This window comes from Lepisma saccharinum, chromosome 12 (assembly GCF_977018435.1).
Source record: "Lepisma saccharinum chromosome 12, izLepSacc3.1, whole genome shotgun sequence".
Lineage (NCBI taxonomy): Eukaryota > Metazoa > Arthropoda > Insecta > Zygentoma > Lepismatidae > Lepisma > Lepisma saccharinum.
The window spans coordinates 21,834,904-21,860,682 of NC_139240.1; the positions used below are offsets into that span (position 1 = coordinate 21,834,904).

General features: G+C 36.6%; 1 protein-coding gene and 1 non-coding gene across 2 annotated transcripts in view; both read right to left on the reverse strand.

Moving 5' to 3' along the window:
• The window catches only part of LOC145996262 (uncharacterized), a 203,376-nt gene that overhangs the window by 89,468 nt on the left and 88,129 nt on the right, over positions 1-25,779 (reverse strand). The gene's annotated exons all lie outside the window — the stretch shown is intronic.
• Positions 16,008-16,078, reverse strand: TRNAS-GGA (transfer RNA serine (anticodon GGA)). The gene has a single exon. It is a non-coding gene; the product is annotated as a tRNA-Ser (tRNA).

Genomic DNA, 25,779 nt, shown 5'->3' on the forward strand with positions numbered 1-25,779 from the left:
AATTTTCTTCTGCACCCACTTCAGCATCCCCTATCCAAAACCTATATTGTACCGAAAATATTACCTCTTAGAGTGTCATATAATGTCATGTTGTTGTCATATTGAGGGCCCAATGTTAGGTACTGAAGTGAGACTACTATCACTATTTACAACAGGCAAGCATTGATCCTACTCTCAATGAGATTCCACATTTATTTTCCTGTACTGTAACTTCAGCAGCCCTTGTCTTCATTTATTTAGATTTGTTGTTTCTGTCTGTTTGTGTTTTTCGTAGCTCAGTCAGGCTCACTGTCAGATGTATTTTTTTCCTTTGCACTGTTTGTACGTGGTCTTGTTGTCCACCTACTTGTTCATCCTCATTTCCTCAAGTTGAATGGGAACAAACACTTAAGTTGCTTTCAAGTAAAATCAGGTCATTCTCAGAAAATTATTTAATGGGAGTTTTATCGTGATGGTAGTTTCTTTCTTGATTCGTTCTATTTGATCTAGGAACGTACCTTAGACTTTTTCAAAGACTGTTACGAAGATACCAAATATTCGCAAAGAAATGTTATAATTCGTTATTGGGGACAGTGCGATCCAAGGAATTATAACTAAGAAGTTGCTGTGCACTTACAGTCCTGACACCACAGCATCTGGGCAGACAAAAGGTAGGATATGCATTATGTAAAACGAAAAGAGGGATAACAAAGCAACGAAACATTTTCAGAAAAGTGGGGAGAAAAAAAAAAGTGAATTTATAATTACATAAAAGTGACTACATGATTTCGTATTTATTGTGTTATGTTATTTTTTCAAATTGCAGAACTTTAGATTGCATACTAACGATTTCTTTCCTTTACCCAAAGTAGGCAAACTGAGCACTCAGCAGTTGTTGTTAATTATTTGACATTTGATTAATAACTGAATTGCGTACCTCAACTGCTTGAGCCTTGTAATCAAGGGACCTTGGGTTCGATTCCCGGTGGAGGCATATAGTGGTTCAGATCCCATTTTAAACTGTAAGTCCAGTCCCGATTAGTCTTATCAAGTGGACTTAAGACAATGGATGTCAATGTAAAGTGTACATTTCAGTCAAGGTCATTTATGTTAATTATTATAAGAGCATTGCAGGAACATGGTAAATTGAAACTGAAGATTTTTTTTTTTTTTTAGAGAGAGTGAGCAACGCTGTTGGGTGGGGAATATTTCTTTCCATGGAAAAAGGCTTTGCCTTGCTTGCCTTTCTATGAAAAAAATCCTCCAGTTCTCCATATATGCCATTGGCCTCCCTTGAAGAAGCTGTTCTTTTCAAATTTCCAAACGTCGTTGTTGTGCTAAAATCAGGCAAAAGTAAAGCAAGTCAGTAGTATTCTTCAGTTTCATTAGCATATTGTCATAGATGCCTAATAAATGTTGATTATGTTTTCTTTATTTTCAACGTCGCACCCCATAAATTTCATTCTGTACCACCTCAGCACCCCCAGGTGATTAATCCTGGCGCCGCCGCAGACTTTAGATTAGGGTTCCATACATCCTTGTTTTCGCAGGACAGTCCTTTTTTAGACTGCTGTTCTGCAGTTCACAGTTCAACTCCAAAAACCCAAGAATGTCCTGCATAACATGACTTATGAGCTTGAAAAATTCCTTCTTTTCAGTAGGAAGTGCATTGTAAGTTTTAATGAAAATACAGTGTGAATATTTTACAGGAATTCTGTGAATTTGTAGAAACAGAATATATTCCAAATTATACAGTTACAGTAACAAGATTAGACCTGAGTGGAAATTTTTGAACACTTCCTTTTTAAAGAGTTTGGTTCTCAAAATTGCTGAACTTAGTTTATATTTACTAAAGAAAGACAAAGAATGGACGCAAGTGAGAGTCAGCCACAAATTCTCCCTTTTTTATGCTTCACCGTCTTATCGCAACTAAAATCCATTGTTGAGAGTGAATGTTGTCCACACAATGCAGCCAGCTGATTGATCCTTTCGCCTAAATAACTGTTGCTTTACTGACTATTTATAACAGAGTAGATGTATTCTATTATATCAGTAAATATGTTTTCGATATAGGCCTACATATATTTTAAGGAAGACTTTTAAAGGAAAAAAAGTAGTTGTTACAAAAATAAAAAACCAAGGTGGTCCCAGGGGTTTAAAAAAGTACCGGGGTGACACCCTCGCACCACTACACCCCTGTTTTTAGTGCCAATAAATCCACACTCTATTAATATGACTCAGTTGGGAAAGTGATCCTGTTGAGCTCCCACATGCTAGGTGAGCATTGCTCAAATACTTAACGCACCCCAACTGATATGCCTTAAACGATGATCGTTATATGTAGAAGCATTCTCTAGGCAGCACATTGGCTATGGGCATTGCTATAGCTACTCTTTCCAAAAAGGAGGATATTTACCAATTTCTGAAAAATCCACCCGGACGCCAGACAGACCAAGGTTATTAGAAGTATAGGTTGGGCCAATCCGTTGTTTACTCGTGATGACGAAACAACGGTAAGAGGTGAATTTATCCATGAAATGAATTCCAAATTTATGCGCTAGTGTTGCACTATGCAGATAGGAAACCATGCCAGAAACTGAACACACGAAATCGAGTACACAAATGAGCATTTCCACCCATTTACATTTTGTGGCTTCAGACAAATTGAAATTAAATATAGATAGTTTCTTATTGTTATGCGGGACAGAATATTATTGATCGGAACGGGAATATTTTTAAAATCCCGACATTCGGGACGGGAAATATTCGCAATTTCTCAACTAGTCGGGAAATCTCAAATTCTCATTTTCACCTTAAGTGATTTTCTTTGCATTTCTGGAATGAAAACTAACAATTTGCGATAAGTTCCAGACACTTGTAATGCAGAAAACGTCAAGAATTAATACCGTTTTAAAATGACCATTCGGTATTTCCCAACTGCTCGGGATCCAGAAAAGTAGGGAAGTCATTTGCTGTAGTCGGGATAGGGACGGAATTTTTCTTTCCAATCCCGGTCCCGACTTTTCGAGATACCGCACACCACTTGTTATTATTATTTATTTTAGTTCAGCACAAGATTCATCTTCCAAGTACGTTGAACATAATATATACGTTATATACGTTTTTCAAAAGGATTCTTCAGTCACCGAGCTTTGGATTCGTCTGGGAACGCTAACATGAATCATGCTAATGCTAGAATCTGCAGTGCGCATTTCTGCCCAGAAGATTATGTACGTATTCTGAAAAGTGAACTTTTAGGTTTACATCGAAGAACTATCCTTAAGCAAGATGCCTTCGACTCCTTATTATGAGCAGGAATGTAGGGAGTATAATCCTGGTAAATACTTCGCCTACCATTTGTTTGCCATTGGTGTACAATTCTCTCTCGCTTTTTCTCTACATATTCACATAAAGCAATAAAAATACAAACTGCTAACTTTTCATTCCATTTTGGTTATTTATTAAACGTTACGTGTTTGTATTTATATTTGATAAATTTCCTTGCTCTTCCGGCCATTTAAGTCAATTGAGATGATGAAGAAGTGATAAAATAGATGAATGACCAATCACAGTTCCCCTTACTTAGAAGAGCGACCACAAGAAACAGAACCTTCGTCGAAAAGTCCCGCACACCTTTCTCCTCTTCCGTTCAACTCGGGCTATAAGAGAGCATGCTCCACTCTCCCCCTCCCCTCCACACTGGAGTACGGTGCACAGGACTCGCGAGTCTGCGCAGGTTTCTTTGCTTGTGGTTCCACTATAATAGTAATATAAAATTGTACACTCACCTCACTTAGTTCTCCGGCAGTTCATTTCTTTATACATCATATTTGGAGAAGATACAATCATATACAATTCAATCTATAGTTGTACGTACACTGTACAGCGTGTCCGGCTTAAAAGTATAATAAAAGAAAAATTAATAACTTGAGAAGTAATTGAGATATTTATTGGCGGTTTCCTTCTACAATGAGCATAATTTTCTCTTCGGTGAAGATGTTGAACCTAAACCAAAAGAAACTCAAATAAATAATGAATTTGACACGTAAATTGATGAGATTTAGTAAATCATTTGATGAAGTGAACTAATTCTGAGTGGACTAATCTCAAAGTACATAATCAGCTCAGACCCAATTACTTCTTCATGGTATGTGACGTGAAGTTCCCGCCCAACCGTTTGACGGCGTTAGTGGTTATCGCATCTCCTTTTCTACAGCCTGTAGTACACATCTTCATCTAGACATTGTTCTTGTTCTGGTGTTTAATATCTGCATACTGCAACACTGTCATTTTGTCATTTCACGTGACTTCACATTGAAGTGATGTATTCACTTGGCTGGTTACACATCATCGCACGCAAAAACTTAAACCGTTACCATGGTTTTGGGCCAGGGCTGGGACAGACACCTAAAAAGGAGGACATGTCCGGACAAAAGAAGACGTCTGGTCACCATATTCACTCATCCCCATCTTCTCAAATTAGCCAACCGTAGCACCAGAAAGCGAAGTAAACACAAATCAAATCAATCAATCCCTTCTTCTCGTTCATGATTAACCAACCACAAGGTAGAAAAGCAATGTTAAATAACTTAGGGTGAATAATGTTTTCCATTGCAAAGCTTCAGAAACAGGCTCGTCTCATTAGGCTGATTTTGTTAAGTCTCGGCTGGACCTTTGGCACCCGAATGGGCGAATTTTTGAAAAAAAATCTCTCCATTTGAAAAACTGCTGTGATATTCCAAAATATGAAAAATTACATCAGGTTAGAATTGCTTCTCGAGCATTGATGTGAATTTTCGTGTATTTTCCTTTCACTGTTGTCTAGATATTATCAATAGTTTAATAGTAGTTTCGTGATTACGTAAGTCTATTAAACTATTGATAATATCTAGACAACAGTGAAAGGAAAATACACGAAAATTCACATCAATGCTCTAGAAGCAATTCTAACCTGATGTAATTTTTCATATTTTGGAATATCACAGCAGTTTTCAAATGGAGAGGATTTTTTTCAAAAATTCGCCCAGTCGGGTGCCAAAGGTCCAGCCGAGCCTTAACCTGGTCCTTGAACCTGAACTTGAAGCACGTTGATCATTGGTGTGATTTTACCATGGCCCACTTCCAAATATAAATTCCACAGTTATGAACTTTATGGGAAGATTATTTTCAGTTTTATATACATGTTTAAGTTCAGTGACATTACCACTTATCCTGGCGATGAATGGTATTACACATGTACTCCATACACATGTATTTGAACTGGCTTGTAAGACTCTTTGGAATGAATGTTTCCCTTTGAATTTAAGTAGTCAACAAAAAGTAAGCTTTATACAACGAAAAGCCACTTAGAAAACCCAACATTGTTTACGATTGGCCGAAAATGACAACAATCGAAAAGCGCATGACATTTCAAACTTTTCATTGCAGTTCAAATTAAAAGACTAAATAAAGAAAAGCACGCTCAAATGCATGTTTCCTAACATAAAGTGTACAAAACTGCGTACACTCACTGACATTCTTAGTGTACTGAACTGTATTTTTAACATTTTAACCTTGTATACATTGGCGGTGATTGAGTTCCAAAACTAGGAGGGCAAGGACAGTTTACTTTCCCTTCGTAGATAAGATTTAGTAGGACTGCACAAGAAAAAGTTGCAAAAAGTGGGAGGTACTGCCCCCTTGCACCACTAATCGCCGCCACTGCTTGTATAAATGCGAAAAGCACATCCCCCCATTTCCAAACCGATTCTAAAGGCATAAGCGGTGGTGTTTCATTTCAACACCATCACAGCAATCACCCACAGAAAGGTAAAGAGAAACTACATAATATCCATAACGAAAAATAAATAACAAGTCAATCAAATGAAACGATCCCCCATTCTTGTGTGAAGATACATAGTATTGCTAGCTAAACTATGAAATTTTGTATCCCCAAAAACATGTGAAAACATGCCAAACTCTTGAATACTATTCCTACAGCACCTTGAAAAACGTAGTCTGGAAAACGACCCAAGAAACTGGTTCCCGCAACTGATGAGAACAAAGATGGCAGTGCGATCAGAATTGGTGCTAATTTTCTTATGAAAGTAATTCGGGTTTGTTAGTTCTTGGAATATATTATGTAGATTTGTTTGTCTTGAAAGGCGGTACGTGAATTGATGGAAACAGTTATATTTGTGGAGTGATTTGCAGTCACGAAATGGCATTAATTTGGAAAGAAAAGTAAAATAAAATTAATAAATAAATAGCATGTGTGCGTAACACAAGAAGAAACATCGCAATGTGATTCCGGAAGTCAGGTCTTGGACTGTGTATTAGAGTTAATTTTTCTATGTTATTAGAATATAAATTGTATGCTGAGAGATATTTCATACCGAGGCGACAAACCACAAGTGTCACTTAAAAGCGAGCAGTCGGTAATCAATGCAGCCTTTCAATGCACAAGCTCTGACTCCACCGTTTCCTCAAGGAGATTTTAGACCAAAGTGACACGTGACAAACGATATGAGGATTTCACACCAAAGCGACACGGGTCTTTGGTCCAAGGCAACTTTCATACTGAAGCGACACATGTTGCTTGGAAAGGAGCCAATCAAGAGCAACATTTCACAACGTAGCGGCATGACGGTTGGTGAAATCCACAAGCGATAAGTGTCGCGTGCTGCATGTCGCTTTGGTACGCAATCGCACTAAAGCAAGACACTCATTGCATCTCGTATGGGCGAACAACAAACCACGGCAACATGTTGCAAGCTATTGAGGACATGGCCCAGTTTGAGCGACGCAGAAGCGAGAAAGCGACACGTGTGGCTTATCGTGTCGCCTAGATCTGTTGTTGTAATGTGCAATTTATAGTGTCGCCTATCTGTTGTTCGCAAGCAACGCTTGCTAATAGACTGAAGGCACCATGTCACTTGTCACTCAGTTGGGAACTCCCCCTGTAGCGCGTCGCTTCGGTCTCAGCACCCTTCCTTTAAGGAGCTTTCCGACCGAAGTAACAAGCAGTATGCGAATATGCCATATAAACATGTCGTTTGCTGTTTGGACCCTCATGTGCAATGAATGCTATTTTACAGTCTGGAAGTGTGTGTCACTAGTGTGAGTGTGTGAACATCCCGTGTCGCTTGTCCCATTGGTTTGAAAGTTTCCTTACACTCATGTCGATGGCACTAAAAAAGTTTTCTGGGGTTCCCCTTGTCGTTTCATGCAATCATCATTATCATCATCGACGCGATTAGTTTAAAGCGGAAGAAAAGAGACAGTAAAATATCAAAAATTCAAATGCTTCAGTGTGTATATCTTTAAAAGAAATGATGATGACAATAATAATGAACCTAATTCATACACAAAAATTTAGTTGCCAAGAGCATTCCATGCGTATTTTTTCTCCTGTATTATTAAGGAAAGTATGACGATAACAGGACGTGGTCGACTGTCTAGAATGTTCGTTAATATCTTTGCGAGCACTGTACCAAATATCATAGCAATTATCACATTTATAGAAATGGTTCATGTAAAAGAATCAGACATTGCAGCGAAAACTCCATTTACTTCCATTACAAGCAGACGAATACCAAGCACCAGGTCCAACACCAGTGCCTCTAGAGGTATCATTTTCGAGTGGAACCATCCAGAGAGCGCAGAACCGTGCCGTTTTCCACACTATGTTATTCAAGGCGCTGTACTATTGCCCTGACAAACATGACTCACTCTATCACCCCATTCCATTAACAATTTTCTTCTTTAAAAAGGAAACTCACTGTATTTGTCTGTATTCAAGAAAAGATTGTTTTGCCTGTGAAAACGCATGTTTAGGGCACAGAATTGAAGAACAGGAGTGATATTCAGAAATACATTATGTAAAAAAGTATGCATCTAATATGGTTCTCCGTCCTTCACAATATAGGCAGAATGAAATTACTATTGATTAATACTAATCGTGCACTTCAAACCTCATGTAGCATTAAGAACATTAATCTCTGAACAATATCTGAGTAAAAGAAAATTCCGAAAGGTACAGCGCAGCTGGGTATTGGTAAAAATAAAATCTACTGGTACAGATCTTGGTTCAAAAGTGATAAAGGAGAACTCTACTACATCAATATTCTGGGTGGCCACTCTAGGATCATGATAAAATTTAATATAATTCCCAGTTTTGAAGGTAAACTTTCCAAAAATTCAAAGGTACAAGCTGATGCTCTCTTTATTTCAACCTTATGTATTACCACCTTTCACCACCCACACACAAACACATATATTAACAAACTAATGGGTGTGTATGATTCCATTTAATCCAAAATGCTAATTTAATTCAATGTAATGGTATGGTATATACACTGTTTAATATATTCAATTTAAGGTGTGGAGTTTTCATTTGCCAATTTTAGGCTCTAACTATTATCTTGAAAAAGTAAATTATGACACAATTAACATCAAAATGAAAAACCAAAACATCAATTTATGCATCAACGGTTAAAAATCTGGGCCTTACTTTTGATCCAAATTTTTCCTGGTCAGCGCATATCTCAGCGCAGTGCACAAAAGCACTAACAATAATGAGATCACTCTTCAGGAGAAGATATTTTTTCACTAGAGAATCGAAATTATCTCTCATCGAAACTCTAATATATCCTATTTTTGATTACTGTGATGTGGTTTACAGAGTGAATTTACAACGTAAAATATCGAACAGAATAAAAAAAATACAGAATTCTTGCATTTGTTACGTACTGTCGATCAGGAGAAATCAGCCCATCCTAACCTTGCTCAATACAAAAAAAATCCTTAACATGTCTAGGCGACGTCCTCTGCATCAGTGTTCTACAATATATAAGGTGTTAAAATTGCAAACACCTAGCTATCTCCACAAGAAACTGACATTTTGAAATGCCATACATCCATACAATTGTAGAGGTTGGCGAAAAATTGACATTCCCCACCACTCTGCTGTCAGTTTCGAATGCTCTTCCTGATTATGTTTCTTTTGCTACAACACCCAAAACTTCAAACATCAAACAAGTCGTATCATATTTATTGCAATTGAGCATTAGCTCGTACGGATAAGCAACAAGAATCAAGTAAAGTAAAAACATGTACTTTGCAAACACTTATCTGACACAACGAATATTTCAATCTGTGTGCATGATATTTTAGTCTCAATTTGGAAATTGCGTATGTACAAGTGTGTATGGATGTGCATGTGTATGTTAATGTATCTGTCATTGCATTCTCTAAAAATTTTATTATTTTTCATTTATGGCAAATTCACTCATGTTATGTTATATGTTTGATTCCAGTATTATAAATATATGTATAAAAAAAAGTAAAGTGCTCCCCTGTGCATAGCACCATGCCATGAAGGCGTATAGGGGTGTGGGGGTAACGCCCCACACTTTCTTGATCCGGTCGTGAGTGGGGGTGATGTGATCAGCATCACGCCCCTGACCATCTTTACCCCCCAGGGTTTTTCCCAGGTACTCATGTTATTCGAAGCTGGGTGGGCGCCGGGGCCGCTTCCGTTAGAAAAGTTCCTGGATTTGATCCGGCCGGGGATCGAACCCGGGACCTTTAGCATGGTAGTCAGATGCGTTACCGACTGAGCCACAGCAGCCACCATAAAATTGTCACCACTTTCACCTTTTAGTTACAATACATATATATTTTAATCACCAAAGTTAGGTGGTAGAGCAGCCCAAGGTTGAATCTCGCTCTGTACCAAATAAAAAGACTTTTCAATTCAATTCGATTCAATTTCCACATACTCAGGCTTCAAATACATCTACAAACAGAAGTAATAAATATTACGGATTATAATATTCTACAAAAAATTGTTAATTATAAGAATTTCAAACTCAAATTTACACATTTAGATGACAATGTTTAGCTTAGACATGAAAAGTATGTTCCCGAGCATCAAGAGGGGACACGTTTTGGACATTATTAAAAAAAAAGAATGGGACAAGAAATTATAGGAGAATGGGATAATGAAAGTTTAGTGAAGGTGCTGGAAACCATTTGGAATAACGGTTACAGTATAATGGGAGATAAAATAATGTTAATGAGTGAAGGACTGAATATAGGTTCTAGCCTAAGCCCAGCATTGGCTGAATTGGTTATTAATGAATGGGAAAAAAAAGTGATAGAAAAAGGAGGTGACAAAATAATTCTGTTTGCAGATATGCAGATATGTGGACTATTGTTTTGGCATATGGAAGGGAACGAAGAGGCAGCTCGATATATTTGCCAAAGAAATACAAGATGAAGGAAGAGCGATATTATTGGAACTTGAAATAGAAGAAAACAAGTTAAGCTACCTAGATATATTGATGAAAAGGAAGAGAGGATTAGAAATTGAAACCGCTTGGCACCAGAAGAAGTGTGCAGCAGGGGTATTCTGCCACAAAAGAAGTGATGTAAGTGAGGTGACAAAAATAAATTTTATAAAGAGTATGGAGGACAGAATAAAGAAAATAGGCACGAAAAAATGTGAAAAAGAAGGCAAAATAAATAGCCTATGGAAACAGCTGGAAAAGAATGGCTATGAGAAGCAGGATAGATGACATAAACAGAAGAAGGAAGAAAAGGGACAGTGGAGAATGGCAAGAGATAGAAATAGAGGAAGAGAAAGAAAAAGAGAGAATGTTTGGAATAAGGAGTATGGGGAGGACCACAGAAAAGATATGCAAAGTGCTTAGGAAAGCGGGCATTAAAACTTACAGGAAGGGAGGGAGAAGCATCTTAGGAATAGCGAAGAATGCAAGCAAGAAAAATGAAAACAGAGAAGAGGAAGAGGAAGGGATTATATATGAAGTGAAATGTAAAGAATGTCAGCGTGTGTACATAGGAGAAACGAAAAAGAGGATGAAAGACAGGTTGAAACAGCATAAGGATGATGTACGACTTAAGAGAGAGACAAATGCGGTATTTAAACACACGAGAGAAACAGGACATGACATAGAGTGGAATGAGGCTAAGCAGATAGGAAGGAAGAAAAGAATGCTAGTGAGAAAATGGAAAGAGGACAAGGAAATAGAGAAGAAAGGTCAAGAAGACACAATGAACTGGAATGGGGGACTGAAGTTAAACAAAAAATGGAAGAAGGTGTTAGAAAGAGTGGAAAGGACAAGAGAGAAAGAGGAGAGGAGAAGGAAAAACAATGAAGGAAAACGAGCGTGAGATTAAAAGTCCAACCACATTCTAACGGGTATCCCACTAGCTTTCGAACCCGAAAAAAACGTTATAATTTCCGAATAAACATACATAGGAAAATGAAATTCACAATACACGTACCTTGTTTCATGCTGAACACGAGGCAGGGTTGAACATAAACACACGTGTCAAAACAAAGATGGTAGGTGGTGCCAGGGGAGTGGTGCGTGTGGGTTGGTGTGATACGCGAGTCCCTGCATCGCGAGGATGGATCGGTACACCATACCAGAACGCGTGTTCATTGTAAAGAAGTATTGGATAACGGGTTCGTATCAGACCGTTCAACGTGAATTTGGATGCCGTAAAGGATCACTGAAGGTGGGAGTTTGGCGTGCAATTTCCCGACAGCGTATCATTGGGCCCATCTTCTTTGAAGATACAGTAAACACACAAGTTTACTTACACATCTTCAGTACATTTGTGAATCAGCTGGATGATGAATAACTGCGTCACGGTTATTTCCAACAAGATGGAGCGACATGCCATACTTTCAACGTGTCCATGGCAGAAATTGAGTCCATTTTTGGTGACAGAATCATCTCCAAAGTATTGTGGCCGCCAATATCCCCAGATTTGACTCTTCTGGATTTCTTTTTATGGGGTTTCCTTGAAGATTGTGTCTACAGAAACAAACCACGATCACTGCAAGAGTTGCGAAAAAACATCGAGAATGCGATTCACGAGATCACACCGGAGACTCTACATCGGACTTTTCACAATATATAACGCCGCGTATAAACATGTCTCGACGTCCAGGGAAGACACTTGCAGCACATGCTGTGACGATCATGTATTCAGCCTGAAACAAGGTACGTGTATTGTGAATTTCATTTTCCTATGTATGTTTGTTCGGAAATTATAACATTTTTTTCGGGTTCGAAAGCTAGTGGGACACCCTGTTTATGGAAGTAAATATGTTTAGCCTTTTAGGTGAAAGTACAGTTGACAAGGGAAAGCCACCTGCTAGAAACTTTCTAAAAGTTTGGAGGGAGTAATGTTTGCGTGCATATATAATGCCCTGTTTTTGTATCTTGTTACATTTGTACTTGATACAGAGTCTGAAGAAGACCTTGCTAGAAGGTTGTAACGTTACGTTTAGTTTATGTTTTTAATAAAATAAATTACTGAATTGGTCAGCATATTTAGTTTTCCATATCATGGAAACAAGGCTTAATGGTGTTGTAAATAATATGTGGAACTTTAAAGTTGGGATTTAAAAGGGTTCTCATTGTGATGAATACTTAGAACTATGTTTCAACACCAATCTTCTCAAGTTTTCACAATACAACAAATAATACAATCATATATAGTGTTTTATTATAAAAAGACAGAATATTACATACAGAGTGCAAAATAGAAAACAAAACATATTTTTAAGGTTCTGCCAGTTCACACAAATCAGTGAAATTATATGGTGATTTCTCAAGAATGGAAATTTTTCAAATATACTCGTATTACATGTTATAACTTACAGCATTCTTCAACATGCATAAAACAATATATTCATTCTCATTCACTCAGAGTAACTCTAAAACAAACCCAAACTTGATCACAAATTCAGTGTGATTCAAAAGTGTGGAATAACCCATATAATTTCTTCAGATATCACTGTACATGAGTGGAAACATATGAAGTAACTAGAAGACCACTTGCATCATCCCTATCCAACATCTTGAATTCAAATTAACGTCTTCAAATGGGAATAGGGGGCAAGTGACAGACACATCAAAACCATGTGAAATTTTCTGGCAAAGAGAATGGTGAAATCCATTTAACAATGTCTTTAAACAATAACAATTTATTCAATGTTAAGGATAAAGACTACCATTGTTGTGTGCATGCTATTCATCAATGTCTGTTCCTTGTTATGCAGTGAACCAAGATGCCATTGATCAAAGAGCACATTGACACTAGCTTACATTGTGGTGAACAGAGTGCAAGGAAAGTTGCACATCTCTTCAACTGCAGACACACTGAGAGCTGGCTGGCCAATTGTTCGTAGTGCAATGGTGAAACTCGTCCAGAAGTTAATGAAAAGGGAAAGTGTGTGTGGTCACTATCAAGCACCAACCATAGTTCTGACAACGCTTGTGTAAACAGTTCTGTAGGAATGCTGATATTGTTGATATTTAGAAGCACATCTGAGAAGAAGTCAAAAGATTAAAATTAAATTCAACAATGTTAAGTTCAAATTCAATGTTACAATATTAATTTTTTTCAGTGAGAGAATTTGAATTTGAATTTTATTTTTCTTCCGTTCACCGTTGATTAAAAGGACATAAAAAACGTCAAGATACATAATGAAATAATAATTAGTTAAGTACATCATAACAAAAAAGAAGAAACATTGTGTAGTACATTACATCACTACACCAAAGTAAAAATTAAAATAATACGCATCTCCTAAGAGCTACAATTGGTGTTTATAAATATCATTTTAACATGTATTACGTAATCCTCTGAAACATGATCATGTGAACATACATGACAATGTGCTCAGCTCAGGCCAATGAAATCCCCATCCACAATGGTCACAACATACAGGGGAAAGTGCCTGCTATGACAACTTCCTTCTCTGTTTGCATTCTTGGATAAGGAATAGGCATAAGATATGGTTTGTATGTTAAAAATCAAATATCGGTATTATCTTTCAACTACTGGTGACATGTTTGAAAGCATGGTTGAGATCCCTGCTGGATATAGAGACATTCCTCCTGATGTGCATACAATTGATTCTGATAATGCAGATCTCAAGATCATAAAGCATGTGAGATGTGTACAGAGTCAAGAGATTTCTACTTAGAAATCCATTTAGAAACACTGATGGTAGGATTTCTAAATATTCAATACAGATAATTGTTTGCAATACTTCCTTAATGACTTCTGTTTGGTGTGTAATCTCCTCACATGCATAATAACTTTGTGTTTGTAGACAAAATATTTGATACAAATTAACAATTAATAGATTTCACTTTCATGTGTGTTGCCATAAGTACTCTGCAGTAATCTTTACAGGAAAATCTTGTCACAAATTCAGTTTCTCTTTTGAGATGAAACATCCTCATATGCCTTTCCAGACAAAACAAATGTTACAAATTGAACAATTTAAAGGTTTCTGTTTAGAATGAATGCACATATGCAAATTAAGACGTCTTTCATCTCCGAAACCTTTAATCAAATTGAACATTTAAAATATTACTCTTGACTGTCAAGCTTCATGTGTACATTAAGTGCACACCTCCAGACAAAACATCTTAGCAAATTCAACAACAGAAAGCTTCACCGTTCTGTGAATGCTCACATGCGCATTAAGTTGGCCCTTAGGAGCAAAAAACTTTGTTGTAAATTGAACAATTAAAAGGCTTCCCTCTTCATATGTACACTAAGATCTCTTCTACAGGCAAAATAGTTATTGCAAATTGAACAAATGGAAAGGCTTCTCTCCAGTGTGAATCCTCACATGCTTATTAAGAAGATCTTTATGGACAAAACCTTTGTTGGAAATTGAACAATTGAAAGGCTTCTCTCCAGTGTGACCCTTCACATGCTTCTTAAGATAAACTTTACTGGAAAAATATTTATTGCAAATTGAACAATTGAAAGGCTTCTCCTTTGAGTGAACATTCATATGTACACTAAGTTTTCCTTTACGGGCAAAACATTTATTGCAAATTGAACAATTGAAAGGCTTCTCTTTAGTGTGACCCCTCACATGCATATTAAGATTTGATTTATGTGAAAAATCTTTGTTGCAAATTGAACAATTGAAAGGCTTCTCTCCAGTGTGAAGCCTCACATGGTTATTAAGATCTCCTTTACGGGCAAAATACTTATTGCAAATTGAACAACTGAAAGGCTTCTCTCCAGTGTGAACCCTCAGATGCGCATTAAGATAATATCTACGTGCAAAATATTTGTTGCAAATTGAACAATTAAAAGGCTTCTCTTTAGTGTGACCCCTCACATGCATATTAAGATTCGATTTATGTGAAAAATCCTTGTTGCAAATTGAACAATTGAAAGGCTTCTCTCCAGTGTGAAGCCTCACATGGTTATTAAGATCTCCTTTACGGGCAAAATACTTATTGCAAATTGAACAACTGAAAGGCTTCTCTCCAGTGTGAACCCTCACATGCTCATTAAGATTATGTTTATGTGCAAAATCTTTGTTGCAAATTGAACAATTGAAAGGCTTCTCTCGAGTGTGAAGCCTCACATGGTTATTAAGATCTCCTTTACGGGCAAAATCCTTTTTGCAAATTAAACAACTAAAAGGTTTCTCTTTTGTGTGAACACTCATAAATGTTTTACGTTCAGCTTCATGGACAAAACTTTTCTTCGAAACTGAACAATTTAAAAGCATCTGTGGTTCATAGGTTATCAAATTTCCTTTGACAGAGAAAGTGTTGTTGGAGATGGGACCTATACATTGCCTTCTCCTGTTACTACCTCTGGATCCATCAACATATGTCTTGCTTGGAAGGGTTTTTGGTGAAGGTTCAGACTCAAAATTTTCTTCTCTACTGATACATTCAGTAATTTCCCTTAGCTGCTCTTGTTCACTTAACTTTCCTGCAGACACAGGCAAATGTGGAACTGTCATTGGGACTCCTTGTATCTGTTCCTCCACATAGTTCTTGATCAGGTAGCTGAAAAAAATATGATATAAATGTAGTTCACTTTCTGAGTAAATAATGAGAATAACTGACATGTGCAAATCAATGCAAAGAAAGGAGAGTAAAATAGACTGTTGTTGGTGATGTACTCTTGAAAAAGTAAATACAAGCATATTATTATGTAGAACTTTCAGCAAAAAATGCAGGCTCGACCAGGACTCGAACCCAGGTCTCTGGCATTCCATGCCATTACTCTACCACTGAGCTACCGAGCCAGTCTGGCTTTGCCTGATTTTGACCTCAGTGGTCAAGGTCAAACTCTGGTCTTACTCTCATAAGTATCTTGCAGGCAGGGAACCAGTCTGGGTGTTGGCCATTTGTATGTAATTCATTCACAGTAGATGGAATTGGAGGATGTCTTAAATAATTCAGAAAATGATTTAGGTGTAGCATTCGCCTTACATATTCAGCTACACACTATGTCTGCTCCAATAAAATTTATTAGGCACAAATACATGTTACCCTTCTCTTTCTTTACAATCCTTTCAAGATTGTAAGTACTTGTAAAGATGAATGCCATAGAAATTACGAATTGCTTCTATAAATATTTTCTACATAGTAAAATTACAAAAAGTCATTGTAAAAGGGCAAAATTCTTTTAAAAAATTCGACAATTGGAAAAAGAAGCATCACACATTTAGGGGTATTCTGAGTTTTCAACATGCCTGTATGTCATTTATTTCAGTCCACACCTCCTTCTTCTTCTATGGCACTGCAGCCCGACATCAAGCCCTGGCCTCCATGCTACTATGTCCAAAGCTTTCTTCCTCCTATTTCTCATTTCTAACATTCCTTTCACATCTTCTTCCACAGTCTCCATACATCTTCTCTTGGGCTTCCTACAGATCTTCTACCTCCTATTGTACTATATGCATCTAACTTTGGTATGCATCCATTCTTTGGACATGTCCTGCCCACTCTAGTCTTTTAAATTTTATAAAGTGGGATATACATAAATCTTTGTATAGATGGTACAATACATTGTTATATCTTAGTCTCCATCCATCCCTGTATCTTACTGGTCCCCATACTCTTCTCAGAATTTTCCTTTCAAAAGAATGCAGGTCTATCTCAAACTCCTTATTGAACGTCCAGCTCTCACATAGTACAATGTTGTGTACAAAGCCCATAACATGTTGTATACAAAATTATCGCACCTAGAAACGACGATCTCGGAAGTTTTCCCAATCGTTCACAAATTACTTATTCTAGGTGACTTAAAAGCAGCTTTCCATTTTCCCCATAAACCAGAAACAGTATATTTACAATCAATAATAAAACTTTTTCGGCATGATTCAAATCATTAACCAAACAACCAGAATAATGGCAACCACTCAATCATTCCTCGATGTAGTAGTAATGGATGATCCGGATCTTGTACGCTCATTTAACGTAACCGATCCAGTCGGAATGTCTGACCACTGTTTAGTAAATGTGAGACTTGCCATCGAAAAAACCAAACTAATTAAACAGTTTATCAAATATCGAAACCTCTCTACCCTCGACAAAGAGATATTCGATAGGGATGCTGCAACAATTGAATGGATGTAAATAGATAGCTTTGACAGTATCGACGATACAGTGCACTTCGTTACTCAAAACGTAATAAATCTCTTTTACAAGCATGCGCCCCTTGAAATTAAATTAATAAAACTAAAAAACTCTCCGTGGATATCTGAAAATACAAAACTACTTATGAAGCTCCATGACAATATCCTAATAAAATATTAGTGCACAAAAACCCAGGAAAACTGGGGCTACTACAAAGAACTGAGAAACTTTATCACCTCGGTACAACGGCAGAAAAAGAAAGCCTATTTTAGTCATCACCTCTGCTGCAACAATAACAGCAAAGAGTTGTGGAAAAAATTAAAAACGTGGGGTGTATATAGAAAAAAGGATAAATATCAACGAGATACCATCCGACTTCAGAAACATGGATTCAATTAACTGATATTTTTCTAGCGTATGCAGCAAAACGGATGTTTCAGAAGATGCCGTTAACAAAACTCGAGACTTCTTTGATCGTAACACCTTTAACGAAAGTGCTCAAACTTTCCATCTGCAAGATATAAACGAAACCGAAACAATGAAAGCGATAAACAAAATATCATCCAATGCCTCTGGTAATGATGGAATATTCATAAAATTGATTAAACTATTATTACAGCACATCCTATGTTCCCTGACGCACATCGTAAATTTCTCATTCCGGAGTGGACAATACCTCGCCAGCTGCAAAACAGCATGTGTTGTTCCGATACCAAAGAAAAAGTAATAACGTCCCTGACTGACCTTCGGGCAATAAGTCTCTTACCTATATTTTCCAAAATCACTGACAAAATTGTTTACAAGCAAACTCGCAAGCACGTTAATGACCTAGATCTGCTTCCGAAATGTCAATCCGGTTACTGTCCTTCAAACAGCATGGCAACGGTGTTACTTAAAATCACCGATGATTTATTACGATCAATAGACAAGAGAATGACAGTAGCTTTAGTATTACTGGATCTCACTACAGCCTTTGAAAGTGAACCTGCTCTTAAGCAAATTCAAATACTACAATTTTTCACCTCCCGCTCTCCAATGGTTTAGATCGTATCTGAACAACAGAGAGTATACATAAACGCTGCCATGCCCCCTATCTCTCTCACCCTTTCGTTGGAAACTGGTGTCCCACAGGGATCCATTCTAGCTCCTCTTTCTAAACCATTTTTACAGCCTACATACCTACCATAATCAATCACAGTAAAGTTCATTCGTATGCAAAGGACACTCAATTCCTTTTCCCTATATATATATATATATATATATATATATATATATATATATATATATATATGATATATATATATATATATAATTTTATCTGATACTTTCTCCCCAATCCTAACCGTTCAACCTTTCCTTGTATGAAACAACGACGTGGCATGGAAGTATTGCATGCTTAAAGAATGCCTGAGGAAGGTGGCAGATGCTTCCCCAAAACGTAGCTATCTTAAGGAGTAGACTCACAAATACGTAAGTAAAACAGTTTTTATATGATATTTATATTGTGTTCATAACAGAAATATTTTTTAATATTTAATATTGTGAGTAATATGCACCAAATCCAAAATGAATCCCTCAACAGTGGAAAGAATCCATAATTGTTCCTGTGTTTAAAAAATGTGATAAAATTAAATGCAATAATTACCATATAATTTCTCTACTCTCAACAGCAAATAAAATATTATCTAACATTCTTTCAACAAGACTCACCAAATATGGTAATGAAATTATAGGTGATTATCAATGTTGATTTAAACGTAACAGATCAAATTTTTCACATCAGACAGACACTTGAGAAAAAGTGTGAATATAATCAAAATGTCCATCAGCTATTCATTGATTTCAAAAAAGCGTATGATTCGGTCAAAAAGAGATAAATTATATAATATATTAGTCGAGTTTGGAATACCAAAGAAGCTTCATGATAAAAGTATGCACCAGTGAAACAGAAAGTAAAATTCGTGTGGGTATTAATGTGTCTGACAAATTTACAATTCATGATGGGTTAAAACAAGGAGATGCATTATCTCCATTGCTCCTGAATTTTGCCTTAGAATGTGCTGATTGGATGGTAAAAGAAACTAACAAAGGATTAAAATTTAACGGTGTGACTCAGTTGTTAACATATGCAGATGATGTAGACTTATTAGGGGATGACATAAATACAATTAAGAATAATGCTAAAATATTTTTCAAAACAGGTAAACAGATAGGTTTGGAAGTTATCAAAGAGAAAACTAAATATATGCTTACAGGCCGAAACCAAGTGTTAGGTAATAATCAAAATCTTATTATTGATAACAACACCTTTGAACCAGTTTCCAAATTCAAGTACTTAGGAGTAATACTAACAAATGAAAATTACATTAAAGAGAAAATAAAAAGCAGGCTTAATTCAGGAAATGCATGTTACTTTTCCCTTCATAAACTTTTGTCTTCTCGTTTAATATCTAAGAAACTAAAAGTTAAAATATACAAAACAGTAATTTTGTCTGTAGTATTATATGGATGTGAAATTTGGTCCCTTACATTGAAAGAGGAACATAAATTGAGAGTATTTGAAAATAAGATCCTTAGCAAAACATTTACACCTAAATGGGATAAGGAGACAAGTGAGTGGAGAAGGTTAAGTGGGCAGGCCATGTGGCACGAATGGGAGAGGAAAGAGGAGTTTTCAGGATTGTTGTTGGGAAACATGATGGTAAAAGACCTGAAGGAAGGCCTAGACGAGGATGGAGGGACAACGTTGAGATGGACCTTAAGGAAATTGGTAGGGATCGAAAAGAGTATATAGATCTTGCTCAAGATAGGGACAGGTGGAAGGCCTGTGTTGCTGCAGTCATGAACCTTTAGGTTTAAGAAGGCTAGAGAGTTACATTTACTTAGTTAATACAATCATTGATCTTTCCAATACTAGACTACTGTGACGTAATTTACGGACCAAATCTATCCGTTCGAAACAAAACCAAAATTCATGTTTCCGTTTCGTGTACCATATAAGAAAATATGATCATATCCTCCCAACCCTATACGCAAACAAAATGTTGAACATGGCTAGATGACGAGAATTACATCTGTGTTGTTTTATTCATAATCCTTTAGAACCAAAAAACACCTAAAAACCTATTCCAGAAATTAAAATTCAGAAGGGAAACACATCATTACAAGACAAGGGGAAAACCGAAACTTGAGCTTCCAATCCACACACTAGTGCTTTTCGAATCATCATTCACATATTCAGCTTCAAGAGCGTGTAATAAACATCCTCCTTCCATAACATCCCTCACTAATAGCAACAAATTCAAAGACAAACTAATAACTCTATTGTTAAATGAATAATATCAGTGTTCCAGCACTCACGAATAATAGCTCTCATCGCTGAGGCAACTTCCTAAAAACAAGTATTTTCATTTTCATTTTGCTTGTTTACTTTCCCCGTTACATGTTGCCAACCCTTGACTCGAACCCAGGTCTCTGGCATTCCATGCCATTCCTCTACCACTGAGCTACCAAGCCGGTCTGTTTTCGCTTGATTTCTCGTTTCCGCTGTTTTACCTGTGTGGAATCCTAGGAATCCAGTCGAGCCTGCATTCTTTTGTCAAAAAGTTCTATGTAGTACATCTCCTGCATGTGCCTAATTTCATGTATATTATTCCTTCAAGAATGAATACATAATATTTTTTTACCATTTAGTCAAAAAATATTCATATTTTTGCTGTAATTCTTATTACATTGGTCATAAAGCTTTGTGCATATCAATAGTGTGACAATATGTTGTCACTCCCTCTCACTTTTACATTCACTCATTCTTCATTTTCTTCTTCTTTCTGTTGCAGGGTAAACATACATATCTACTTGTGACCAGTGATATGCATTTGACTAAGGGCTGCCACTGCACAGTGTCAAAACTCAAGGTCAACCTCCAGCATCATACGTCCTCAGCCTCTGAACTCCATTTAGGCCTCGTCCTCATTCTCATTCTCAGTGCTCAAGGTCGACCCCTGGTCTTACATGGACTCACACTCATAAGTCTCTTGCAGGCTGGGAACCAGTCTGAGGGTTGAATATTTGCAAGAGTAATTCATTCAATGTACATAGTCGGAATTGGGGAATGCCTCAAATAATTCAGAAAATTATTTAGATGTATTTGCCTTACATTTTCAACTACACACTATGTCCACTCCAATAAAATTTATTAGGCACAAATACGTGTTACCATTCACCCTTCTCTTTCTTTACAATGCTCTCAAGATTGTAATTCCTTGGAAAGATGAATGCCATAGATATTACAAATTGCTTCTATAAATATTCTCTACATTTACAGGTAAAATTAGAAAAAGTCATTGTAGAAGGGGAAAATTCTTTTAAAAAATTCGACAATTGGAAAATGAAACTTCACATATTTCAGATTTTCTGAGTTTTCAACATGCCAGTATGTGCTCCTCATGTCGACACCTCCCTCAGTTCAAAATTCTGGATAAAGTATTCTGATATTTTAAATATTAGTGTGACATTTTATTTCTTTTTAAAAAAAGTCTTAAGTTTAGTGAATTGATTATCAATCCGTAAGTATCACATGTATTTCTGGGCAATCTTAAAAATGGACATCACCATAAGCTTACTCTTTTGTTATTACCTACTAGCAAATGCATTGGTCCCGCACTGTGGCTGTGTGGTGTAAAACATCAATCAGGCTTTGGGCCAGTGAATGGGACCAAGGCCACTCAACATCATGAGAAAATTGGGGAGCTATGAGTGAGTAGCATAACCCAGTCATAGAGACATGCAACAACGACTGTGGGTTTGATGTGCTGACAACACATCATTAGGTAAGTGGTTGGATGATCGCCCACCTCTGCTCAGGCATGTGGGGGTGAAGCAGGCAGTCATTATGTAGGCCCTGACCCTTACAGGCTGTTGCACCACAGGTTGAGGAAAAAAAGCAACTGCATTCAACACAATTTTTATTGTTTATAAAGCTAAAATTATATCATCTTTGAAGATATTATCAATGTACATTAATATTTCTATTTGGTGTCTGTTGCCATTGAGAGTCTCATGTTAATAATAATGGAACCTATTATCTAGTAAGTAGAAGTGCTAAGCAATTATTTTGAATATCCATATGGTTGATTTGTTTCTTATGCAAAAGTAGAAAAGTGGCCAATATCACATAGAACAAAGTGTCTACTTGGTACATGTAGATGTAGCTGCAACAAAGCTACATTTTTTGAAGATTAGCTGTAGCTGCAGGGAAGCTACTCTTAAAGTGTAGCCATCTGATTACTGCTAATACGTATACTTGCTCAATACTGGTGCAGTACTAAAGCAAAAATATTGACACGATAAAATTAAATGCTGTCTATTAATTACATACAAATAAAATTCATAAAAATGCTGGAATCTTGCCACCTTTTGGTGTGGGGATACTCACCTAACTTTGAAGTAAAGGAGTCGCTTGGTGGGGTTTATTGTCTCTGTGTTTTGTAAAAATTGTTCTTAATATGATGAACAGTGACATATGGTAAATTCCCAGTAAAAGAAGAGAAAAAAATGATGACATATAAACTGGGAACCTTTTATCAAACGACAATTTTATAAGTTTTTAAGTCAAGAAATAAAATAACACCATTAAGCCTTGTTTCCATGATTATGAAAAACTAAATATGCTGACCAAGGCAGTAATTTATTTTAATAAAAACATAAACTAAACGTAACGTTTCAACCTTCTAGCAAGGTCTTCTTCAGACTCTGTATCAAGTACAAAAATAACAAGATACAAAAACAGGGCATTATATATACACAAACACTACTCCCTCCAGACTATTCAGAAAGTTGTTTGGAACTTCCTAGCAGGTGACTTTCACTTGCCAACTTTACTTTCACCTAAAAGGCTAAACACAATTACTTCCATATAGAATGTGGTTGGACTTTTAATCTCATGCTCTTTTCCCTTCATTTTTCTTCCTTCTCCTCTCCTCTTTCTCTCTTGTCCTTTCCACTCTTTCTAACATCTTCTTCCATTCTTTGTTTAACTTCAGTCCCCCATTCCAGTCAAATTGTGTCTTCTTCACCTTTCTTCTCTATTTCCTTGGCTTCCTTCCATTTTCTCACTAGCATTCTCTTCTCCCTTCCTATGTGCTTAGCCTCATCCCACTCTATGTCATGTCCTGTTTCTCTTGTGTGTTTAAATATTGCATTTTTTTCTCTCTTAAGTCGTACATCATCCCTATGTTGTTTCAACCTGTCTTTCAGCTTCTTTTTCGTTTCTCCTATGTACACACTCTGACATTCTTTACATTTCACTTCGTAGATAATCCCTTCCTCTTCCTCTTCTCTGTTTTCCTTTTTCTTGTTAGCATTCCTCGCTATTCCTAAGATGCTTCTCCCTCCCTTCCTGTAAGTTTTAATTCCCGCTTTCCTAAGCACTTTGCATATCTTTTCTGTGGTCTTCCCCATACTCCTTATTCCAAACCTTCTCTCTTTTCTTTCTCTTCCAATTCTTCCCTGCCCGTTTTCTTCCTTCTTCTGTTTATGTCCAGTCTATCCTGCTTCCCATAGTCATTCTTTTTCAGCTGTTTCCATAGGCTATTTATTTTGCCTTTTTTTCACATTCTTTCGTGCATATTTTCTTGATTCTGTCCTCAATATTCTTTATAAAATTTATTTTTGTCACCTCACTTACATCACTTCTTTTGTGGCAGAATACCCCTGCTGCACACTTCTTCTGATGCCAAGCGGTTTCAATCTCTTGTCCTCTCTTCCTTTTCATCAATATATCTAGATAGCTTAACTTGTCTTCTTCTTCTATTTCAAGTTCCAATAATATCCCTCTTTCTTCATCTTGAATTTCTTTAGCAAAAATGTCAAGCTCCCTCTTCGTTCCCTTCCATATGCCAAAACAGTCGTCCACATATCTGCAAAACAGAATTATTTTGTCACCCCCCTTTTCTATCACTTTCTTTTCCCATTCATTCATAACCAATTAAACCAGTTAAACAAAGAATGGAAGAAGATGTTAGAAAAAGTGGAAAGGACAAGAGAGAAAGAGGAGAGGAGAAGGAAGAAAAATGAAGGGAAAAGAGCATGAGATTAAAAGTCCAACCACATTCTATATGGAAGTAATTGTGTTTAGCCTTTTAGGTGAAAGTAAAGTTGGCAAGTGAAAGTCACCTGCTAGGAAGTTCCAAACAACTTTCTAAATAGTCTGGAGGGAGTAATGTTTGTGTATATATAATGCCCTGTTTTTGTATCTTGTTGTTTTTGTACTTGATACAGAGTCTGAAGAAGACCTTGCTAGAAGGTTGAAACGTTACGTTTAGTTTATGTTTTTAATAAAATAAATTACTGCCTTGGTCAGCATATTTAGTTTTTCAAGAAATAAAAGATTCAGAAAACGACAAAATCTTTAGTATGCTTCAAACAGACAAGTACAGATCACCATCAGGATATGAATCTGTAATCACAGAATGCCAGTTCTCGAATGTTCTATACCTTCCAGAAGGAACTCCACTGGAACAAGTGTTCTCTTTTGGTTCTTTGTCTCAACCAAAGAACTAGAATGTCCATGGACTCACACTCCTTGGTTGACAGGCTGTCAGTCAGTGACTGTGAAAACATGCCGAACTCTTGAACACTATTGCCCCGACTGAAACATGACTTACTCCATGAACCCATTCCATTAGCAATTTTCTTCTTTGAAAAGGAAACTCACTGCATTTCTCTGTATTCAAGAACAGATCGTTTTGAATTTGAAAACCCAGGTTTAGAGTACAGAATTGAAGAACAGGAGTGATATTCAAAAATACTTTATGTAAAAAAGTATGCATCTAATATAGTTCTCCCTCTTTCACAATATAGGCAGAATGAAATTACTATTGATTAATACTAATCGTGCACTTCAAAGCTCATGTAGCATTAAGAACTTTTATCTCTGAACAATATCTGAGTAAAAGAAAATTACGAAAGGTACAGTGCAGCTGGATATTGGTAAAAATAAAATCTACTGGTGTAGATCTTGGTTCAAAAGTGATAAAGAGGAACTCTACTAGATCAATATACTGGGTGGCCACTCTAGGATCATGATAAAATTCAAGTATAATTCCCAGTTTTGAAGGCAAACTTTCCAAAAATTCAAAGATACAAGATGATGCTTTCTCTATTTCAACCTTATGTATTACCACCTTTCACCACCCACACACACACACAGAAACACATATATTAACAAATTAATGGGTCTGTGTGATTCCATTGAATCCAAAAATTCTTATTTAATTCAATGTAACGGTATGGTATATACACTGTTTAATATATTCAATTTAAGGTGTGAAGTTTATATTTGCCATTTCACATACTCAGCCTTCAA